Here is a 10082-nt window from a genome sequence, read left to right on the forward strand (position 1 = left end):
TTAATAGTTGTTATACTAAATCAGTGACATCAACTAAATATGAATTTTAAAAAAAAATATAGAAATCTGATAAAAAAATGAATATTGAATCATAAAATTTCATTTTTTTTTGTCATGGAAAAAAATTATTCAACAATGTTAACACACTGATATTTAATCAATAACAAAGAAAATATCCTGATTATTTTTGAACTAGTTACAATAAAATGATTTAAATGACGAATATTATCAAACAATGCTATTAAAAAGTTGATTTTTTGATTGCTACTTTATCAAACTACTTTTTATAAAAAAAATTAGAAATATCAAACACAATTAATAAAATTCATGTTGGAATTTACAAAATTAGAAATAAGGAAAAAATTGATAAATATACACATTTAATCGACTGAATTTTATATTTATGGCCCAACAGTTCGTCAACTAAAATTATGTAGTTATGAATTATTTAACATGTTGGTGTTTTAATACGATATTTTAAAAAAATAAATAACAAAACACAAAGCATGCATATTTATTGCGCACGTCAAACATAGCCATCATTGTTTTCGTTAACGGGCGAAAATTCCCAGGTGAAAGAAAAAAAAATGCATGACCTAATTTAATATGAATTTCGTTATGGTATTTGTAAAAATTTGGAAAATTCCAATATTAAAACGTCCGCCTACATGCATTAAAACATATGTTTATTTAAAAACACATTCTCCGAGCAAGTACGTTTAATTGACATTGCCGATAAACCAATTAACTTTAAATTATGCAAATCTACTAAAAATGTCAACAATTTATGTAGTGCAGATAACGTATCATGAATATTTTAATATGTTAACAAGTTTTTTAATAAATTATAACGCTATTGTTCGAATCAGTCTTCGATCAATAAATAATATCGTTTCCTATCGACAGAGACTGATTTACGGGTTCAATAATTGCAACTGCTCGAGGACAGTTTATTAAGATGGCCGTTACTTTATATTTTTTCATGTTTTGTTTATTATATTGACGTGTAACAAGGATATGAATTAAACTAGTTTACATAAAAAAGGTGGAAACTTTCTTTTACATGTTTTTAATGTAAATCGAGTGTGCTAACACGAAAATAACATTCTTTTCTGCTTTTTTTTTGGTACTCAATATTATATCAAATTTATGGTGTGTTACAACAAATTAAAAAGATTTATTACTATAATATTTAGGATATTATTTATAAACTTGTTGTATGTCAAAGTATTAGTTATTTTCAATTTATTAATAAATGCAATGGTATTAATAAATTAACTGAGTTACAGTTCTAGAACATTTTAATTTCTTGCATTTTTAACAATTTTCAGCCAATTTTGATATCTTCTTTCTATTTCAGTTATTTGTGAGTGAACCTCTCAAGTTGTCTAGGAAGAAAACCAAATGAGTGAAGAGAAAATTAATCTTAATTGTCTTATTTGAAACTGGAAATCGAAATTGAATATTTTGGTATGAATATGTCTTAGAATGAATGAGAATTAATTGAAACATTGCGACTCGTGCATACCAATTGGGTTGTATCTTTTGTAGCACTGTGTTGAATCTTTTTGACGTAATTGGGACACTTGTGTTGTCCCAAAAACTTGTTAACGACTCCCTGAAATGCTCCTAAGTGAACTGCTTTCAAATATTCATTAATTGCATTCTTTTTATACATTGTAATAATTTGAAGAATTGGAAATATCCATTTTAATTGAAGTCTTTGATGGTATATAAGAAATTTGTTTTTTTGGTAGAACAAACAAAATACCATCGACAAGAAAATACAATTAGCCATTTTCACACAATTTATAGGAATAAAAAATATCGAGATGGAATTAAAAATGTAAATATATAAACAATACAATATTATTGGTTTTAACCAGACTTGTCTTTAAAAGTCCGTCTTCTTTTTTCTATCACATTTTCATTTTTTATCCGAAATTGATGTACTACGGTCTGAAATATTTGTGATTCAATAAACTCTCGACTGAAAATGTAAAACTTGGAATACTGAAACTATTTATTATTAAAAAAAATACTCAGTTGGTGACTGAAAACTGATAAAAAATGGATGAAATTTGAACTTTAACTCATTTCTTATCCACCTTCTAACCAAATATTATTCTTCTTAATCAGGTTTGTCTATAAGAAATAACAAGAATTCATCTACGAGAATTTGAAATATTTTAAATGAATAAACCCTCCATTAAAAATTTAAAACTTGGGATATTGAAATAATTTATTGTTAAAGAAAATATTCAAATGGCGACAGAAAACAACAAATACATGAAACTTTCTCGAGCTGTAACATTTATTTTTCACCTTCTATTTAAATATTATTCATCTCAATCAAACTTGTCTTTAAATGTCGGTCTCCTTGTTGTTTCTATCAGATTATTTTAATGTTTTATTCGAAATTCATCTACTTGAGTTTGAAATATTTGTAATTGAATAATCCTTGATTAAAAATGTAAAATTTGGAACATTGAAATCATTTATTGTTAAAAAAATACTCAGATAGTGACAAAAAATGAATGAAATTTGAACTTTATTATACACCTTCTAAGCAAATATTATTCTTCTTACTGAAATTTCCGTCTTCTTTTATTTCTATCACAACATTTTTAATTTTTATTTTACATTTTAGCAGGTCAATATCGATTTGAAATGTTTGTAATTAAAGAAACCTTCGATTACAAGTGTAAAAGTTTGGATATAAAGAATATTCAAAGGCAAAAATTATTGAAAATCGATAAAAATAGCATAAAACTAAAACTTTTAATGTTACACTTAGCTATTTTTCTTCCATTCCAAAAGATTTATGGATGCATTCACTGACCTTTCTAACGAAATATTATTGATCTCAATAATGTTGTCGTTAACTCAGGGCGCTGTTTCAAGTAAAACGATAAATATAAAACAACGTTGAATGCCTCAAACGACAAAAAAAAATTCAATCGAATTAAATGGAAGAGAACATTTCTATATTTAAAATTTGTAAACCAGTGTCATCCACGTAATTATTGTAGAACGGCAACAAGAATAGCATTCACATTTTGTCGACGTCTCGTCACCCGTCCGTCGACATTCTTTTAATAATTCATTTCGTAACGTCAGTGATGGCCACTTTGTTTCACTTTTAATCTGTTGATATATTCCGACTGATAATATTATGTATTTACATATTTTAAACTGGTAACCAAAACTCGAGGCGACCCGGGACCGTTGTTCCTTCCACCGAAATACATGTTCACGTCAAAAACGACTAATATGCCACCATAAATGCGGACGGGAATTCCACCGTGGACCGAGAAAACGCACACACACACACACACGGCCAGATCGAATCGGACGATTTTTTCCTTTCACCAAAGCCGAAATGCGGAAAACGTCGAACAAAACAGCGTCATCCATAAATGCGGACGGAAATTCTACGGTGCTGGACCGGAAATTCGATCTGGTTGGTTTTTTTCTTTTTGGAAAACATCGAACGTTTTATTTTGGCGGGATGAATGTCGCATTCGGAAACGTAGGATTTTGATGTCACTGTCTGGCTTACCAATAACGTTCCCGTTACTATTATCGTCATTAATAATAGACGGTTACTAAATTTTTTTTATTGATACGCCTTGTAACGCTGTAATTACGATAAATTATAACCCCGACTGTTGGAACTGTTGTCTTCAGGTAAAAACGTACATGTGAACGAGTTGAAGGATGTAAATACTAATTTTAGAGTGTCGATTCAGGTTTCCACAACTGTGCTGCCGTATCATTCGGGCGCATTTTTGATTTATATTCGTTTTTAGCACACATCCTGTATATAAGATTCGTATCGAATTTATGGGCCTTGACGTTCTAAGTAAACTAGGTGGTTATTTGTTTTAATTGACTGTAAATATGATATACCCCATAAAACGATTTGTTTTTCAAATGAGATGTGTGAAAGTTTAACATAAATTTCACAGCGCACATAAATAATTCAAGATGGATATTTTCGGTACACGTTTTATAATCCCAGTCAACCGGAAATTTATCTTGTTTTAATGAAATTTTTGCGTGCACACGTTAATTTCCCATTTGTTTTGCTATACAAAGAAATATTCGAACAAACTATAATTGTGAATTTTATTTCTACTAATTGTGAATATCATTTTTTGTACATTAAAACCATGCCTACTTTATCAAATTACATTAAATAATCTTAATAACTTAATTGAGATCATTTCGATAACTTCATTTTGTTAAGTGACTACAAAATAAATTAAGAAAATAACCTTTTAAAACATTTTAAATGATAAACACTCATTAAAACATTTTTTTTAATGATGAATCTTCAAATTGTCTTTATTTTTTATTGATATTAATATAAATAAACTAAAATAAGATACATAAAAATTAGTAGTCATAAAAAATTTGTAATATTTTCCTTGGTTTTTTGAAATATCCTTGCAATTTGACAATAATTAATAGTAGTAATTTAATTAAGATCTTAACAATTTAATTGAGATCATTTCGATAAATTTAATTTTATTGCGTTATATCACTTAAAATGTTAATTTAATTAATATAAACAATTTTTGACAAAAAATATGTTTAGAATATATTATAAAATAAAAAAAATGCTTTTATAATATTGTAGATTGCAAATTTCCAAGATTTTTCAATTTTATCAGTTTGTACATAGTAAATTAAGAAAAAAACTAAACTAAAATTGTATTGTATTAAAAAATAAAAATTTTAAATGATTTTCATTAAAATATTTTAATTGATTAATTTTTATTGATATAGATATTATTATAACAAATAAAATATGAGCAAGAAATATCCTCATCTTATGAAACTTTAAAATAGTATTAAGTTAATGAAGATAATTAATAATTAAAACGAAATCATTTCAATAAATCTAATTTTACTCAGTTATTTCTTTAAAAATATTATTCAATATAGGCAATGATTATCAAAAGTTGGATTTGGAATAAATTGGTAAATAAAAAAATTAAAAATATTACTTTTATGATATTGTAAATAACCAAGATTTGTCACTTTAATCAGTTTGTACCAAGAAGAGTACATAGTAATTTATAGTCGTACAAAATGTGTACTAGTTTTATTATAATTCTAAAAATGACTTTTTTATAAAATTTTACAATAATTAACACTATTAATTTAAGTAAAATCTCATTTAGCTTAGTTCTGAGGTATTAACTCAATTTTAGAAATGCCCAAATAATATATATATATATATATATATATATATATATATATATATATATATATAGTGATTTTATACGAAATAACAACATAATGGAAATAAAAATTGTATTGAAATATAAACATGTTAATATATATTTATTACAACATATTTTCTTGTCTATTGTTATAAATAATCAAACAAAATTATAATAACTAAAATATAACAATGATTTTCATTGTTGTATAAAATTTGGATTATACTCGTTTTATGAAATTTTGCAATATACAATAATAAATTTAATTAGCATCATAATGATAAATTTTGTTGTGTAAAGTTATTCTATATTTTAGTTAATTTAAATGAGTAAATTTTTAACAAAAATAGAGGTTAAATGATTACATCTCATTAAAACATTTTAATTAGAATATATTATATTTCTATTATATTGACATAATTAATATTACAATACTATAATAAATTATTAGTCGTATAAAATTTGTAACATTCAAAATCCTTTTTTACAAAATTTTACAATAATTAACCAAAATAATTTATAAACAATCAAGACTAGATTTTTACACCAAATTACACAATAAAAATAAAGAATTGCTTTTGAAATATTATATAAATAGTTATGTTAATACACACATTAATACATATTTATCACAACATACTCTCATGTTTCTTGTCTATTGTTATGATTAATATTACAATATTACAATAAATAAATTACAAATATGATTTTCATTGACAGCAAGCAAATTTGAAATATGCTTGTTTTATGAAATTTTACAATACACAATAATAAATTTAATTAGAAACATTGTCATATATTTTATTTTGTGAGTAATTCTGTTAATTAAAATTTACCATAGATATTTCATTAATTGGGAAAAATTTTATCAAGAATTAGTATGAACATGTTAAACAATTAATTCATATCATTTTTATTAGTAAGTCGTTTTTATCACTACATATTTTTGTCTTTTTTTACTATTTCATTGTTCTCAATAATTTTTTTAAATACAGAAACATTTATCATCGAAATGAATAGATTAACTGTGCTGATTTTGAAAACGTACATTTTTTGATGTGTCCATGAATTTTTTATAACGAAAAAGCCCCTGCAACAGTTCCGATCGATTTCCGAATAAGATTGCTTTTAAAATTGTTCTTGCTTTTCGTTGAATTTTTACGGCTGCTTAAATAGTTGATGTGTTTCGCGCCCCGGCTAATGTAAAATTTTACGTTTCCACAGTGATTTTAAGCCGCATCTTTTCATGTTGCTGTCACGAATTCGAAACGATTTCGACCCATGACATTTTGACAGTCATTTAGTATAGATATTTCAAAAACAACTGCACTAAATTCAGTCTTAAAATTGTCCAAGCTTATTTTTATCAATTTTAAGACCGCATAAATATGAAATTATACGTTCTACTTAGCCAATTATCTACCAAAAATCACCATGCATAATCTCTGATAATTCAATCATATTTTTTCTGGAACTTGGGATCCGAAGTAATTCGGAAAGTGTTAAATGACCCCCAAAAAAGTATACTTTGCCCGAAAATTACTACGTAATCTACGCAGTAATAGGTTCTGCGAATGGTGGATCAGAATATCCTTATTCCAAGCTATTAGGACAAATTACAAAAAAAAAACGAGCCGGCCTAAAACTGTTGGAAATGAGAAAATTAAATTACATGTGCAACGGAAAGATTGTGGCATCGATTCGTGTGCTTGTACGCGGAATTCCAGGTCAAAAAACAATTAAATGCCAAAGTAAAATGGTAATAAAAGTTTTCCATGTGATTTTAATTAACTACAAAGACACAAACAATATTTAATGTGGACTGAACAAACACAAAGGACGCGAAAAATTGTCAAGACAAAAGAATTAATGAAACATAAAAATTATAAAAATCGCATTACAATGAAGTCAAAACATTTATTGTAATTGAATGTATTACCACTATTTTATTTGCAATTCGTTTCGTACGCAGTTGATTGAAAAGTGGTGGGTTACGTTCAACCCTCAAGTTACACAAAACCTTTTTTACCATTAACATAATTCAATTAATAGATTGCACAATCGTAACCAATTTCGGAGATAATGTTAATTGACAGGGTTAATTGCAAATCTAATTAACACACACACACACACACACTGAACGCAAATATTTGAATAGATTCCAATATAAAACATTCTTAATTTTATAATATTTTTCTGAATACAGCAATTAAATTTTATGTGACTTTTTAATATTGTTTTTCATTCTATTTTCACAACAATCAGGTATTAATCTACTACATTATCTACATAATTACAAAACAAAATAAAACATAACAACAAATTTCGTGTTATGTTGACACTACAAAAACTGATTCAATCTGTAAAGCAAATAAGATCAATAAAATGAATTACATATAAACAAATAATTAATCAGTTTAGTTTTTTCATTGAAGATGACATTTATTTGATTTACCTATATGTGTAATTGTTTTTTTTTTAATAAAATAATATCTAATGGAACAATATATGTTGATTATTTCATTTAGTAAATCATATTGTTGTATATATTTTTTGCTGTGTTAAACTCATAGGAAAATAAAAAATATCTGTTAATTATTACACAACTCCATATCATAAACAATTAAATGGAGTTGTCGTTGATTAAACAGGTCAAAACTAAACTGTGTATCTCTGTATCACAAGAATATAACTAATTTTAGTTTAAATGGTAAAATACACACATATAAAATATCTGTTAATTATTATACAACTCCATTTCATAAACAATTAAATGGACTTGTTGATTAAACAGGTCAAAACTAAACTGTGTATCTCTGTATCACAAGAATATAACTAAATTTAGTTTAAATGGTAAAATACACATAGTTGGTAAATTGTTTTAAAACAAATTAAACAGTTATAGTGTGACCTGGTAGGAATCTAATTTGATTACAAAGTAAGGAAAGCATGGCAACAAATTTCGTGTTGTTGACTCATTAAAATAAAAACAGAAAAAGTGATTGAAACTCTAAAACAAATAAGATTAGTAAAATGGGTTACAAATTAACGTATATATATATTTAACTGTTTAGTTTCTTTATTGATCATGTTATTAATTTAATTTATATCTACTGGAATAACTATATTTATTATAAATATACAGAGTAAAATTATTTGCTCCACATTTATAATTAATTTGTCACCAATGCATTAAGAAGAAACCTTGTAATTCATATTACATGTCATATTATTATAATAATATAATATTTTATGACAAAAAAGTAAAAAATATGTGACTTATTACATGTATAACATCTATTTAGTAAGTAATTGCTGTTTTTTATGAAATATATTCAAATCATAAAAACCTAAATAGTTGCCAGGTCTTGTTTATAAATGAGGAAACGCACTTGTTATTAATTAACTATATCAAAATGTGACAGGTGTGTTTTGTTTACATCCCCGTATCACAAAAAATGAATTTAAATGGTAAAACACACAACAGACAAATTAAACAATAATAGTGTGACCTGAAATAAATCCAATTATCAACGTCAATATCTAATTAGAACAAACGAATTTCACATGGAACAATTTGAAGACGTCAACAAAGGTTTATCTTAAAATTGACAACAATACAGTGCGCACTAAATAGGGAAAAACAAGAATGGGCTGAATGAAACAAAGTATTCGAATTTGAAAATCATTTACCTAGAAGTTGACAGAAGCAATTGATAGCAATGTTTACAATCGAACGAATGCACACATCAACAAATCGACGAAAAATTAACAAAACTATCGCAGCCTTTTTTCTACGTTTTTCAACGTTCCACGCTTTGCCCCATTGCTTTCGTCATTTACAATAGAAACAAATAATTGAATGGGAGCCCGAGTAAATACAAAAGATGTGAAAAGTATGTGAATAAGGGGGTTAATGAAACGTAAATTGATAAAAATCCCATTGTAATGGGGCGAAATATTAAATGGAAATTGATTTTCGTCGACGAAGACACGGACAATCAGGAACGGACGGTTTTTAATTTCTGACACACCTTCAGTGTTAAAATTTCAGCACGACCGGGAGTCCTCAGGTTTCACGTAAATACTTAATGGAACGTTCGATGGTTTTGATGCGAAACTGCACGGGGCCCTTCTACCACGTAAAACTGGCATTAGTCCAGTGTTGATGTATGAAAGTCCGGTTGTTTCGGTCCGGCCGACAACAAACCGCGTAAAAATATACAAAGGTGAGTTGATAAGACGGGGCTTACCTATTGTTAAAAGTGTATGGTTCATAATTGTGAAAAGAAACACTGAATCGTACGGATAACCCACTCACACGGTAACGTTCATGACGCACAACGGGTCGAATGTCTCCTGGGCCGCACAATTATTGATGGAACACCGACTTTTAATTATGGATAATATCGAAAACACATCACTAAAGCCTGTTCTTGCACCAACATTCCATTGCCATTTTGTCACTGTTCTCAGCCTCTTGCTTCCGACGCCAGAGACATCTGTAGCCGCATTTTTCAAACCGGTTTCGATGCCACTACCGACAACAACCGCTGTTTTATCGATAACCTCCGCCAAATTTAAAACAAATTTTCGCATTTCTAGGCTTCCATAAGTCTCTACTAATTACACTTTAGTTAAAAATAAGTATAAACCCTCATTATCAATCATATACTGTTGCTGTTTAAGTGTTCCCCAAACGTTTTTTCTATTCCCTAACTGTGTTTTTCCAGGTAATATTTCTATTATTTTCTTTACAACTATGATTAATTAAAAATTATGAACATACTAATAATACTTGTTACAATTTATACACTTTTCATTTACCTGTCTTTCATTAAACTGAAT

At 27.1% G+C, this 10082-nt stretch overlaps 1 protein-coding gene across 4 annotated transcripts in view; it reads right to left on the reverse strand.

Annotated features, from left to right (window-relative positions):
- Positions 1-9722, reverse strand: part of LOC109609657 (ephrin-A4) — a 244191-nt gene extending 234469 nt beyond the window's left edge. For 3 of the 4 annotated variants that reach the window (XM_020026363.2, XM_020026364.2, XM_049962219.1), the window contains exon 1: positions 9488-9722. The gene's annotated coding sequence lies outside the window, so the exon portion shown is untranslated. The remainder of the gene's footprint in view (positions 1-9487) is intronic. The other variant, XM_049962220.1, reaches the window with a different exon arrangement.
- Positions 9723-10082: the final 360 nt, after the last annotated feature.

This window comes from Aethina tumida, chromosome 1 (assembly GCF_024364675.1).
Source record: "Aethina tumida isolate Nest 87 chromosome 1, icAetTumi1.1, whole genome shotgun sequence".
NCBI classification, from domain to species: domain Eukaryota; kingdom Metazoa; phylum Arthropoda; class Insecta; order Coleoptera; family Nitidulidae; genus Aethina; species Aethina tumida.